Here is a 15157-nt window from a genome sequence, read left to right as displayed (position 1 = left end):
GTGCCGGCAGCAGCACCCACGAGCTTCTTTGTCACCTGAAAACACATACAAAATCAACAGAATTTAGTGTTTTTTTTTTTTTTTTTTTTTTTTAAAACAATAATTTGGTGTGCAAATGTTCTATATAAATATGCTGGGGTTAACAAATCATTTTTACCTTCTTGGTCGAGTCAATTTTCAGGATGGACCCGAACATGGAGGTGACCCTGGCCTTGACCTCTTCAAGCCGCGAGAGGACGTCGTAGCTGTACACTCTCAGCAGCCATCGAGGTCTGGGCACCGGCAGCATGGGAGGGGGTGCGATGATGTTGGGCTGCACAATGCCCTGGGCCAGGAAGGGCTCGAACTCGGCGAGGTACTGCAGGGACCGCTGCATCCAGGCCTCGCTGTGCTGTTCGCACAGCGTATTGTACAGCTGGGTGGCACTGTTTCCCAGAGTGCGCTCCCGCATCAGCCTCAGCACCCTCATGTCGCAAGACAGCCTGCAAGACGCGGTTATTAAATGTGCATCATTTAACAGAAGTAACTAAATGTTTTCTTTTTTTTTTAATGAAAAAATAAAAAATAAAAAAAACACTTTACACTTACCGGTACGTGAGAATCGCCGGGAAGAGGCTCCGATGAGCTGGATCCAGCTGATTCAGCACATGACCGGACCAGCCAGCCACCTTCTTCTTGCACTGACGGCACTCCAGGTACTCCGTGGCAATGTCGTACCAACCGTCAATGCTCAAGACCCTCCAGACGGTCTTGTACAGCCCGGCGCCAGTCAGCTTGTGGCCGAGGCACTGGGGCTGGGTGCACGTCAGCTTGAATGCCCACATGCGGTAGGGCATCCAGAGAAACAGAGGCCGGCAGAAGAAGGGGCCTGGCGATGCTGGAGGCTGATTGTGGATCAGCCGGGGCTGGGGAGGGAACCACCACAGATGCAGGTCCGAGGTCAGCTCCAGCTTCCCAATCCTGTTCCTGATAAACAGTGCCCTGGCGATCCACTCGTGCTGCTCCTTGGGCAGCGACTGCTTCCATGCTTCAGGAAGAAGCACCTGCAGGAAAAATAAAAACAAACATATATGCTGTAATAAAGTCATTCAAGGGCACTATATAAGCTTGAGGATGGAAAGGGCTTTATGCCCTGTGAATACACTGTACAACCACTAGAGGTCTTGGCTTGATGGCCCAGTTAATTGATTTATTGTTGGCAGCTGGACTTAATGATAAGCCCTTTAAAAAGGGAGAGGTTCAACCCGTCTGGGAGAGGTGGATGGAAGAAGGGCACATGTGTGTGGAATCTGGAGAGGAAAAACAAAAGATCACAAAACACGTTGTTAAAGAAATTAAGTTTAATATTTGTTTTTTTGTTATGGGTAACAGATAGCTGTCCCGTGGTTAGACAGGGCCTCCTTATAAAGGTTAAGTTAAGAGTGAATTAAAATAAATAAATAAAGAACACCAAGAGTGTTGTTGAACGGCAACTCGAGTCTCCTACCTGTGGTTTACTAGTCCTTGGGGTCACGTCATCACAACTTGGTGTCAGAAGTGGGATGTGAACGCCCCTACAGGTGTGGAGGACTAGTTAAAAAAAAAAAAAAAAAAAAAAAAAAAAAAAATTATGGAAGACGTGGTAAAAGCACTTCTGCAAGTTACCGCTGCGCAGCAGGACACCAACCGACAAATTGCTGCCCAAGTAGCTGCGCAAGAAAAAAGACACCAGGAACAGATGGCGGTGCAGCAAGCGGCTACCCTGGCATTACAGCAGCAGCAGCAACAGTTGTTGGCCCAGCTGGTAAGAGCACAGGAGGAGCGTCAAGACATGACACAACAACTACCTGCAGCTGAGGGTGGCCGACCCTTGAGCAACCCCATAAGACCCAGTCACCTGTTGTCCAAAATGACCCAGCAAGATGATGTGGAAGCGTACCTTCTGGCATTTGAAAGGATCGCTGCCAGAGAAGGTTGGCCAAAAAACCAATGGGCTGGAAGTCTGGCACCATTTCTGATTGGTGATGCTCAGAAAGCGTACTTTGACTTGGGCACCCCCGCTGGTGAGGATTACGACCAACTCAAGGCAGAGATTTTGGCGAGGGCAGGAGTGACAGCCGCCGTCAGAGCACAGCGGTTCCATGCGTGGACCTATAGCCAGGAGCGAGCCTCCCGCTCGCAAATGTTTGATTTGGTACATTTGGCCAAGCGCTGGTTACAGCCGGAGGTTAACTCAGCTAGCAGAGTTGTGGAAATCCTTGTAATGGACCGGTTTTTAAGAGCCTTACCCGGGTCCTTCAAGAAGTGGGTAGGACAAGGTGACCCATCCTCCCTTGATGACTTTGTGGCCTTGGTGGAGCGACAGATCGCCTCAGAGGAACTGGCACGAACCCCATCAGCAACGTCCCCCAGGAGCAATTGGCGGACACCTCCTCTGAAACAGCGCCCCGGCCAGAACTCTGGTAAGATCGAACTGAGGGGAGGGGTTGCTGAAGAGCGGTTGAGAACCGTGAAGGGACTGGGGGAAAGAGGGGTGATGCAAGGTTTGAATAGTGGTCAAAATGTGAACCAGTACCAGAATTATAAGTGTTATCGTTGCAATGAGTATGGCCATATTGCTGTACAGTGCCCAAATGAACAGACACCTATGGAATGCAATGTGTTGGATTATAAGTATTGTGGGGTAACCAGTGTTGTGGGTGCTGCTATAGGAGGTCATCAGTTCATGCTCCCTGTGAGTGTAAATGGGAAACCAGCCCAGGCTCTTGCAGATTCAGGCAGTGCTATTACCCTTATTGAACAAAAAATTGTGAAGTGCAGCCAATTGGATCAGGGTCTCAGGACTGGTATCACTTGTATCCACGGTGATACTAATTTCTATCCTACCTGTCAGGTGAATCTGAGCTTTAATGGGGTTGAAAGTAGTGTTCGAGTGGGGGTCTTACCAAAGCTCCCACACGAGGTGATATTGGGCAGAGATTACCCAGGTTTTCATAACTTGCTTCAAGTACAGGGGAAATTGGCACCCCCTACTGACCAAAGGAAAGTTGGTGAAATTGAGCCAACAGAGTGTCTGGAGCAATTGTTTCCATTTACAGACTCTGACTTGTTTGTAGATAATGTTAAAGTCAGAAAAACTCGGAAGGAGAAAAGGGCTTCCAAGCGTGAATGGAGAGCTCTGGCTACAATTCAGGAAAGTGTACTAGTAGGGGAGAGTTCAAAAAGGGTTGGAAAAGGGGTGAGTACTCAGTGTAACTCTCAGGAGATAATAGATGAAACAGGTAGTACACACATTACCATGGGAGAACCAGAACAGGCTGTATTAGAAGAGTGGAGGGTGCCAGACTCGCAGTTTGGAAGGGAACAGACAAATGACCCTGCTCTGGTCAATGCCTGGAAAAATGTAGTTGAGGTAAATGGGGTACCAATAGAGGGAAAAACCAAAGGGGATGGTGATTGTTTTATTGTCAAGAATGACCTGTTGTACAGGGTAACGTGCATTGGGGAGGAGGTAGTAGAACAACTCCTGGTGCCAGTCTGCTATAGGAAAGTGGTGTTACGCCTGGCACATAGTCATCTATTTGGAGCACATTTGGGAATTGAAAAAACCACACAGCGTATTCTTAAAAGGTTCTTTTGGACAGGTGTGTATAAGGAAGTGGAAAAGTACTGTAATGGTTGTCCCAACTGCCAAAGGGCCAGTCCCCGCAGTAAATTCAGAGCTCCCCTAGTGCCGCTTCCCATTATAGATGTACCCTTCGAGCGCATTGCTGCAGACCTGGTCGGACCATTGCCACGATCAGCCCGGGGGCATGAGCATGTGCTGGTAATACTAGATTATGCCACCAGGTTTCCAGAAGCAATTCCCCTGAGGAACACTGCATCTAAAACCATTGCTAAAGAGTTGGTGCAGGTGTTCTCTCGTGTTGGTATCCCTAAAGAGATCTTAACTGACCAGGGTACCCCGTTTGTCTCCAATTTAATGAAGGAGCTGTGTGCCCTCTTAAAGATCACCCCAATAAGAACCTCTGTTTATCATCCCCAAACCGATGGTTTAGTAGAAAGATTTAATAAAACATTAAAAAAGTATGCTCAAGAAGGTTATCGCTAAAGACGGGAAGGACTGGGATCTACTGTTGCCGTATTTAATGTTTGCCATAAGGGAGGTCCCTCAGTCGTCCACGGGTTTTTCTCCCTTTGAATTGTTGTATGGGAGACAACCCCGTGGTATACTGGATATCGCTAAAGAGATCTGGGAGGGACAAACCAATACAGGAAAATCAATAGTCGAACATGTGATAGAGATGGGTAATCGAATCGAGAAGATCACCCCATAGTTAGAGAGCATTTAGAAAAAGCACAAGCAGCACAGTCCCGGACTTATAACCAAGCAGCACAGGTCAGAGTGTTTGAGCCCGGGGATAGGGTTGTGGTTTTAGTTCCCTCCTCACAGTGTAAATTATTTGCACGGTGGCAAGGTCCTTACGAGGTAATTGAGGCAGTGGGGCCCGTAAATTATAAGGTTAACCAGCCGGACCGAAAAAAGAAAGAGCAGATTTATCATATAAATCTGTTAAAGCCCTGGAAAGATAGGGAGACAGTACTTGCTGGAGAGGAGGCAGAGACTGAGGAGGTTAAGCCCACAGCTTCTAAAGTCAACATCGGCTCAACCCTAGACACAGCCCAATGCCAAGAAGTCAGAGAGATGGTTGAAAGAAATCTCGATATATTTTCAGCATTACCAGGGAGAACAAACATAATTAAACATAATATTGTAACTGAACCCAGGGTTAAAGTAAAGTTACGACCCTATTGAGTCCCCGAGGCCAAAAGAGCAGAGATAAAAGCGGAGGTAGAGAAGATGCTCCAATTAGGGGTGATTGAGGAATCTAGCAGTGATTGGACTAGTCCAATAGTATTGGTGCCAAAGCCCAATGGTACTTGGCGGTTTTGCAGTGATTTCCGTAGGTTGAATGAAGTTTCAAAATTTGACGTTTACCCTATGCCTAGGGTAGACGAATTAATTGAGAAGCTAGGAAAGGCCAAATACCTGTCTACCTTGGACCTCACCAAGGATTATTGGCAAATACCCCTAACTGAGAGTGCCAAGGAAAAGACAGCTTTTGTTACTCCATCAGGCTTATACCAGTATAAGGTAATGCCATTTGGGCTGCATGGTGCACCGGCTACTTTCCAGTGCCTCATGGATAAGATCTTGAAACCTCATGCTAATTATGCAGCAGCCTATTTAGACGATATAGTGATTTCTAGTGAAACCTGGGAAGAGCATTTACAAAGGGTGGAAGCTGTCTTGGGTGGTCTCAGGACAGCCGGATTAACTGCAAACCCTGAGAAATGTCATGTGGGTCTAACAGAGGCTCACTATTTGGGTTATGTGGTAGGGAATGGTCTCGTAAAGCCCCAACTGAACAAAGTAGAGGCCATTAAGAACTGGCCTCGACCGGTTAATAAGAAGCAGGTTCGAGCCTTTCTAGGTATCGTGGGGTACTATAGGAGGTTTGTTCCAAATTTTGCCACGCTAGCTACGCCTCTGACAGAGTTAACCCGCAGTAGGAGTCCAAACATGGTGAGATGGACAGATCAGACAGAGGAGGCGTTCAAGACCTTGGCAGAGATTCTCTGCAAGGACCCAATATTAGTTGTGCCTGACTTTAAACAGCGCTTTATCCTTCAGACTGATGACTCCGAGACTGGTATTGGTGCAGTGTTGTCGCAGCAGGTAGACGGGGAAGAGCACCCTGTCTTGTATCTGAGTAGAAAGCTGCTTCCCAGAGAGCGTAATTACGCGATTGTGGAGAAAGAGTGCCTGGCGATAAAGTGGGCCATAGAGTCCCTTAGATACTATCTTTTGGGTAGAGTTCACCCTCGTTACCGACCACGCACCCCTAAAATGGATGAAAACAAATAAGGAGAAAAACTCCAGAGTTACCAGGTGGTTTTTGTCCTTACAGCCTTATAGGTTCTCAATTGAACATCGCAGTAGGAAGCGTAATGGTAATGCAGATGGTTTGTCACGGGTCCACTGTTTTTCAGACAATTACGCTCCAACCCATGGGTTTGAGCTGAGGGGAGGGGTATGTAATAAAGTCATTCAAGGGCACTATATAAGCTTGAGGATGGAAAGGGCTTTATGCCCTGTGAATACACTGTACAACCACTAGAGGTCTTGGCTTGATGGCCCAGTTAATTGATTTATTGTTGGTAGCTGGACTTAATGATAAGCCCTTTAAAAAGGGAGAGGTTCAACCCGTCTGGGAGAGGTGGATGGAAGAAGGGCACATGTGTGTGGATCTGGAGAGGAAAAACAAAAGATCACAAAACACGTTGTTAAAGAAATTAAGTTTAATATTTGTTTTTTTGTTATGGGTAACAGATAGCTGTCCCGTGGTTAGACAGGGCCTCCTTATAAAGGTTAAGTTAGCACTCCTTGCCGGAGTTAGGTTTTTGTTTTGTTTGTTTGTTTGGTAAGAGTGAATTAAAATAAATAAATAAAGAACACCAAGAGTGTTGTTGAACGGCAACTCGAGTCTCCTACCTGTGGTTTACTAGTCCTTGGGGTCACGTCATCACAATGCACATTATAACTGCACACATTTACAATGCAATATAGGGCACAAAGTTTGTGTTTACTTTTTCACACTTAGTTTGTGTAAAGAGAAGAAAAAAAAAACGACATCTCACCTCAGCACTCTGTGCTGGTTGCGTTTGCGAAGGCTGCTTTGCCGGTTCAGCCGTCGGTTGGGAGCACTGTTGGACATGAGGGACATGTACAGGACCGGCTTGTAGAGCACACACACACACACACACACACACACACACACACATAGATTTGACATGTTACTAATGATATACATGCACTATACACTCTAAAATGATCGAAGCAAGCAAGCAAGCAAGCAAGCAAGCAAGCATGCTGTAGTGATTTGCATTAAAATCTACTGTGCCACAAACTACAACACCACTAAAAACATGCAAGCAATCCATCAGTGCGTAATGTGAGAAAGGATGGAGGGGCAATCCGAGGTGGGAGAGGAGTCATTCGCATTGTGCAGGGCAGTCAGCCAGGAGAGTGAAAAAGGGCAGAGAGTGATGCGATTTTAATGTACAGTGAAGACACAGGGTCTGTCACCAACACCTACCTTACCACGTTCAAGGAACTCAGTCGTTAGCTAATAAACACAGCAACACAAAACAGTCATAAAATCATCTAAAAAATGAGAGTCTCAATACTGTACAATATGTGATTCTGACATTAAAATTGAGTATTATACTTACTGGGAGGGGCTACGTCGCAGATGGCAACCAGCTCCGTATCTGTGACCTCCTCCCAGAAGGCAGGCGAAGCTGGCTGGCGCTTGGACACCCCTGGAAAGTAGAAAAAAATAAATAATAATAATAATAATAATAATAATAATAATAATAATAATAATAATAATAATAATAATAATAAGCCATATACATGATGAATGAGGAAATAATAGTGAAATTAAGTATAACACCTACCTTGAGCTGAAGGTGCACGAGGCACGACCTTCGGCGTCCTTGGACGCAAATCACTACATCCGAAGAATCCGACCCTTCCTCACCAACTATGCTACCCAGCTCCTGGTCCAGGCCCTGGTACTCTCCCGCCTAGACTACTGCAACTCCCTCCTGGCTGGCCTCCCTGCGTCCGCCACCCGTCCGCTCCAGCTCATCCAGAACTCTGCTGCTCGCCTGGTGTTCTCTCTACCTCGCTTCACCCACGCTACTCCACTACTCCGCTCGCTCCACTGGCTCCCGATCACCGCTCGCATCCAGTTCAAGACTCTTGTACTAGCCTACAGATGCCTTGATCAGACTGCACCCAGCTACCTCCAGACCCTCATCTCTCCCTACACCCCCACTCGATCTCTCCGCTCCGCCTGCACTAGAAGACTGGCTCTACCTCCGCTACGCTCCCCTGCCTCCCGAGCCCGCTCCTTCTCCACCCTTGCTCCGCAGTGGTGGAACGACCTTCCTACAGATGTCAGGACTGCCCAGTCCCTGACCACATTCCGGCGCCTCCTTAAGACTCACCTCTTCAAACAGCACCTGTAGAACTCCTCTGTTGTATCCTGGGACACTATCACCCTTCATTTAAATATGCTTTATTTTGCTCTTATCTGCCCCCTATTTTACTGCATTTAATCCTGTACCTCAGAATATTGTAATCTCCCAAGTGTTTAATCTGTAGTATTTTGTACTTAATCATATCCTGATGTAACTATCACTACTTAATCATATCCTGATGTAACTTTCACTATTATCTGCTGTATTATTGAATTGTGGTTTGTCACACTTGAGAATTATTGTATTTCTTGTTCTTGTTGTATGACTTATATTGTAACACTTGAATGTATTTGTATTTGCTTGCGATTGTAAGTCGCCCTGGATAAGGGCGTCTGCTAAGAAATAAATAATAATAATAATAAAATGGAGGCTGCTCGCCAGTGGCGACCGCGCAGGGGTCGGGGACGGCTGCGAGGTCCCAGGCCGAGGGGAAGCAGGCCGAGAGGGCGCAAGCTGCGTGGGGACAGCCTGCGAAGACCCAGCCTGTGACAACGCTGGGGACCGGGACTCCTGGTCTCGCACAGGATGTATTTCTGCATCGCCTCCATCTGCGTTCCGGTTCGGGGTGTTTGACGCCGGAGCCATTTGACGTAGCTGCGAGACATCATACACAAAGTGTTAGATTTGTGTCTGAATTTTTGGTTACATAACAAAAAATAAGATTAATACTTGTGCAATACAAACCCTATCTTCTCCTTGTCCGTAGCCTCATACAGATCCCTCCACGTGAGGTCCTTGTGCACCCCAAAGGCCACAAGGTGCAGGTCCTCCTGACCGGGCTGGGAGGAGCGCAGCCGGGCTACGTCCTGTGCTCTCCGGTCCCTGACAGCCGAGGCAACATCAGGGAAAGCACAGGCGTAGCTGGTCAGGGCGTCCTTGTTCGCCATGTAGGGTGACATGGAGCTGTCACCCTCCCGCTCCCTCTGGTGGCTGGTCACCAGGGACACAGCGTAGCCCATGTCGTTTGCCAGGAGCCACTGGAAGGTTTGACCCCAGTACTTACCAAACTGCACGATACTCTGGCTGAGGACCAGCATGCTGTTCCCGGGGTCACCTCCCTGCGACACGACATGGGCCACGGCATCCTTCTGGACCTCTTCCGGTGCCTTTGCCACAAAGCGCACAGTGGCCGCCTTAATGGCAGCGGAGACACTGGCAGCATGGGGCGTGTGCTGGAGGAGCAGTCCTTGGACCCTGGCACCCTTCGAAAGGATGGGGTTGCTTCCATTGTTGATAACTGGAATACAACTTACATGTTACTACTTATTACTCTGAAGAACAAAGTTGATTAAGCTCATCTAGATATTTTCTGACATATGCATTCATTCTTTATAAATTACAATTTATTCAATGCAAGTACAGTTTGGAAAATAAATAAAGGGGGTGATGAATGAAGTAGTATTTCAGCTTTTAGGAATGTCAATGTGTGGGAATAAAAAAACAACTTAGTGTATACATCATTAATAATAATGATGGCTGTAAACAGACACACACACACACACACACACACATTAGCTACAATTCCTTTTACACCGCGATAGGCTTAGAGACGAGGCACTTATCTTTACCGTTGACTGTTAGATTTAAATTTGAAAGTACATTGGCCGCTGCGTGGCAGGGAATGACAGTAGTTAATATTATCATACCCTTGAGCAGTGTAAGTTTCACTTGGGATACCTGGATAGATACATACAACAATACACATAGCCCAATACACACTTTAATACTAGCACAACAAAAGCTATACATTAATGAATGATGAACATTTTAATAGACACAATAATAGTATGCATAACTAAAAACACTAAGCCAAATACACACACTCATAACACTCAGTGTATGCAGCATTAATAATAACAATAATAATAATAATAATAATAATAATAAACACATGCAGTAAAATTAATTTTACATGGAGATATAAAGAGATAGCACTTTACCTTTCAAATAGTTAACAATCACTCTGTGAAGGCAAGAACAAATAAGTAGTTAATATTATAAAACGTTGCAATAGATCAAAAGCAAAAACTTACAAATACTAAACACTTGATCTCCACGAAATAGTATGCATAGCTAAATATGCAAAGCCCAATACACACGGTAATACTAGTACAACAAAAGCAATACATTAATGAATGATAAACGCTTGATCTCGACGAAATGCTAACAGCGCATAGCTAAACACAAAGCCGAATACTCGTGTTTTGCTGTTGTTGTTGTTTATTTTTTAAAATATTAACAATAATAATAATAATACAAGCTGTCATGGAAAAAATATGAATAAAATACAAAAAACAAACGCACAAAAGTCTACAGACCAGCGAAAACAATACAGCGTTGTCATTCGGCGAAAAAAACCACACGACTAAATTAAAAGATTATACGGTCGACATACGTGGTGACAGTTTTAAAAAATTGGAAAACCAGCATTTAAATATGAATAAAAGACTTCAAACTGACTCTCTCTGTCTGCAGGCAGCTGAGAATTAGTTGGGTTTTTTTTTAAACGCCACCCTTCCAAAGTTGGAACAGGCTCCGCGCGATTCGATTGGCCGCCCAATGTTGGAACAGACCGTTCCCATTGGCCCAATGTTGGAACAGCCTGTTTCTATTGGCCAAATGTTGAAACAGGCCATTTCTATTGGCCGAATGTTGGAACGGCCCGCTCCGATTGGCCGAAAGTCGGAACGGGCCGCTCCGATTGGCCGCCAAAGTCAGCGCACTCCGGCTCCCTCGTGCAAGGATGACACGCAAATTCGTGAAGCGTTCCACATTTTGGTCTTTTTTTGTCGTTGGGAATAGTACTGTACCTGCCTTGGAATAACTCCCCTGGTAGAACCCGAAACATTGAAGCTGAACCTCAACCCCAATCCTAACCCAAGCCCAAAACCAAACCCAAACCCTAATTTGATTAGAGGAGCACCCTCAAATGGAGCGAGGTAACCAGTGGTGTACCCTAGGGATCAGTATTAGGACCGCTGCTATTCCTAATCCACGTTAATGATTTAGATTCTGGTATAGTAATGTCGCAGGTGACGCTGAACTAGTTATTCCATGTAGTAAAACATTGGACTCCTTTGCATGGAGGATCTCAGTAAGCTACAGTGCACGGTTCATCAACTGATTCAGATTCATTTATGTTAAGTTTGCTACTGATGATGTGGAAAAGAACAGTAATTGAGTGCCCAAAAATATGAATCACAGTGAGTTTTGACCTCCTTTAGAATTCTGGATGGAGCGCATACCTTGCAAAATGACCCGGTGTGAACAAAAGGAAATATATAGAAGTAATATGTACAGCTAAACGTGTCCAAGTATCTTATAGGAATGAAGTCAGACCATGGAAATCCACACCTGTGCTGGAGAAACATTGGATCAAGGGACTTCTTGTGGAAACAACTAGAGCAAAACCTGGTACAGAAGCTGAATCCTGCTGGGAACGTATGGATATGCTGGACATGTCCTAGGCGATTTCAAATATGGAATGTACTTTGACATAAAAATGAAGTGTTAGAGGTTTTTTGAAGGAAGGATAAAGAGGGAGTATCCGTGTACCGCCAGTAGGTGGCTCTCTTGCTCCATGAAATAGGTCAGTCTACACATGTTTTTAATTAAGTACTTAGTAATCTGGGAATAAAAAAGCACAAATAAATGAACACAAATAAATGAACAGAAAAAATTCTCAGTGTCTCAGCTGGATTTTGTATGAACAAAGAACAGGGTCAAGCCTAGTTCAGTCATTATAAAAAATATAAGAGTTGAATGCAGTTATACTGGCCTGTATTTGGATTTAAATCTTAGAGGGATTCACCAAAGAAATAAAGTGATATTATAAATTCTAGCAGCAACTTTTAAACTGAAGTAAATTAATTAAGTTTATCTTGAAATGCCACATTCATAGTTAAAAAGGTTCAGTGATAATTTACACTGTTTATAGTTTACAATGGTCAAAACTAGTAATTAGACACAAAGGTATTGTAAATTAATAAAATAAATGATTAAAACCTTTTTTTAGACAGAATGATATTTGAAACTAAAACTAATTATTTGTTTTAATAAGATTAATCGTATGTTTTAAGTATTTGCTATAATAAGAAAACATATTATTTAAACTGACAAGTATTATTGCTTGTGCATGACTTTACTGTATTAATAAAAAGATTAAAAGCTGGAAGCAGTATTCGATTTAATTAAAAGGGAAAGTGGTACAGTTTATTTCTCCTTCTATTGAACAATAAGACCTCTAGACATTATGATATCCATTGAATTATAGAATTTTAAGGGTGTTGTGTTATGTTTTTGTGTTAAGTTTGTAATAATATACTATAATGTACCTTGTTGTTAATCCACTATACTATTGTCTAATGATGGTAGATGGAGTCCTTATAATGTGGTTCTTTGAAACTGCTGTATTGCTAAAAGGGGCCTCTCTCCTTATCCCGATGAACAGGCTGTAGAGAAAGGAGGGGGTCTTATTGCATTCCATGCTAGCAAAGCTGCAAGTCTTGTAGATTTGGAATTTAGGGTTTATGGAATTAGTGTTTTAGCACAGATAAGAATATATCTTGAAATAATATGCAAAAATGATGGCTTAACAGACATTGATAGGTCATAGATCTAAAAAAAAGTGTTTGTACAGACTTTGGCCTTGAAAAAACAAGAGACTCTGGAAAACTGCTTGGAATAGCATATTCAGAAGTCAGATACAGGTCAGAGCCTGGTTAGTGCATCTTTTAAGGGATAAATAATTCTAATGAAAACTATTACCACTTAAACTTAGTGAAACTAATTGACTTAAATACTGCACGAGACAATCTTTTGTCAAATACTCTGTTAGACAATGGTATATGGAATTAAAACTGACTCATTAACAAAATGATGAAACAATGTGAGGTTAAAAGAAACACATACCTTTAATTTAGCAAAATATAATGAATTAGAAGATGATGTCACATATTAAGAACATCTCTCATATATAACACATATAAACAGTAGTGTTTTTATATTATATTATAAACCAAGATCCTGGGAACTTTGGTTCACTTAACTTTTCAGATAAAGGAGGGGCTCGGAGGAAAACAAGGAATGAGATTATAGAGTTGGACAAATGTGAAGTTTTGAATTCATTCAGTACATGACACCTATTCATTCTGAAAAGTTAGTCCGGAACTTTTGAAAACCATTATTCGTAAAAGGGATAAGAGCTGTCTCACCAGATTAATGATTGGATTTAATTGAGGCGTCCCATGTATTCCAATGGGACGAAAAACCTATATAACTCCTAAGTAATTACAATGGAGTACCACACTCATCCCAGACAGGGTAAGGTGGTCCATCTTCTGCAAACTTTAAATACATAAGTCTGTCAATTTCTTGGGTGCTATATTAGTCATCTGGATATATTGCGGGTCAAGAGCGTAATAAAAATACCCCACAAGGAGTAGTAACATCTCTGTCCTCCTAACGTCTCCCCTGAGATAAGTGTGTATACTGAGCTAAATGGAAAAGAGTATGTACAGAAAACTGAACCTATGGATTTCATGACAATGACCATAGCCGCAATTCAACTACATGACCATAGTCGCAATTCAGCTAAATGACCATAGCCGCAATTCAACTACATGACCATAGTTGCAATTCAGCTAAATGAGCATAGCCGCAATTCAACTACATGACCATAGCCACAATAGAGCTACATGACCATAGCCACAATACAGCTACATGACCATAGCCGTAATTCAAATACATGACCATAGTCGCAATTCAGCTAAATGACCATAGCCGCAATTCAACTACATGACCAGAGTCGCAATTCAGCTACATGACCATAGTCACTATTGAGCTACATGACCTTAGTCATGATTAAACTTTACCTTCTCCAAAGGTTGGCATGAATTAGTGGGTTGCTCCCTTAATGCAAATATATGGCAGATATACGGGGGAGGTAGCTGCATATTACTGGGAGCACGGTATTACAATAAAAAAAATTCTAAAATCGGGATGGATCTTCTTTCCAAGGGCACAAGTGACTGATAAAGACCATGTGGGAAACTCTGCACCCCTGGTTGGGTCCCCATTCACCCCCGGCAACTTCTGCATCCCTGGAAGTCTGCCTGGTTGCCCCTCGCCAATTTACTTGCTGCTGGGCCCTGCAACATGAGTGCTGCAGCCAGGGTGGGTCAATTTTGACTTTTTGAAAAAAAAATCCAAGATGAACATTTCTTTGTATTGCTTTTTAAGCCACCAAATATGTGCACATTTTTTCTTTTTTGAAAAATTAATACAATTCCAGAAATCTTACACATAATTGCAGCACACATGTTGCTATTGCTAATGTCCTCGTTTATTCAGTCAGATCGTATTTAAATTTGACCACAAATATTTTTTGACCTCTGTGACACTTATGGATTGCATGCAGACATGAATTTTGTTTTAATTTTACATTCTATTTTTTAATATTTTGTGTTTTTTTCTCTTAGTGTTTGCACTGATTCAGGTCATTTCTGCTACTATTGCTTTTAATGAACAAAATGTTTTCCTTTCCTAAAATTCTTATTTTTGTATTAAGTAAAACAAAAAATTGAAAAATGGTGAAAAGCTTTAAAATTGCATCACTGCTGCAAATAATAGAGTGAACACCTAAAACTTCTGTGTCCTCATTACGATTACTATCAGGATCATATAACAAGTACTGCTTTACATCAAATTGAGCATAAACTGCATTTTTGTATTAAGTAAAAAAGTTGAAAACCTGTGAAAAGCTTTAAAATTGCATCACTGCTGCTGCAGATAATAGGGTTAACACCTAAAACTTCTGTGTCATCAGAAGGCAATTGTCCATATCAGGAAAAACTATAAACGAAAGTTTATTTTCTCAAACATGATGTAGATTCGGCAGGAACACGTCTCCCCAGGTTCCACATGCACTCCAGCCACAGCTCTCACCGCAACACTGCAACACAGCTCTCGAATAGTTTGTTATTTTTCTTTACTCTATTCTGTAAAACATCCTGCTGTTCTGCTTTTATGTTGGGTGAGCCGGGGGTGATTCCTCAGAGATTTCCTT

General features: G+C 43.1%; 1 long non-coding RNA gene across 1 annotated transcript; it reads right to left on the bottom strand.

Moving 5' to 3' along the window:
• Positions 1 to 7133: 7133 nt before the first annotated feature.
• LOC131707260 (uncharacterized) lies at positions 7134 to 7538 on the bottom strand. Its single transcript, XR_009311060.1, has 3 exons — positions 7504 to 7538; positions 7276 to 7365; positions 7134 to 7169 (listed from the first exon to the last, which is right to left on the bottom strand). It is a non-coding gene; the product is annotated as an uncharacterized LOC131707260 (long non-coding RNA).
• Between the last annotated feature and the right edge of the window lie 7619 nt (positions 7539 to 15157).

The sequence above is a fragment of the Acipenser ruthenus genome, chromosome 39 (genome assembly GCF_902713425.1).
Source record: "Acipenser ruthenus chromosome 39, fAciRut3.2 maternal haplotype, whole genome shotgun sequence".
Lineage (NCBI taxonomy): Eukaryota > Metazoa > Chordata > Actinopteri > Acipenseriformes > Acipenseridae > Acipenser > Acipenser ruthenus.
Note: the sequence above shows the minus strand (reverse complement) of the source record. Positions and strands in the feature narration are given on the sequence as shown.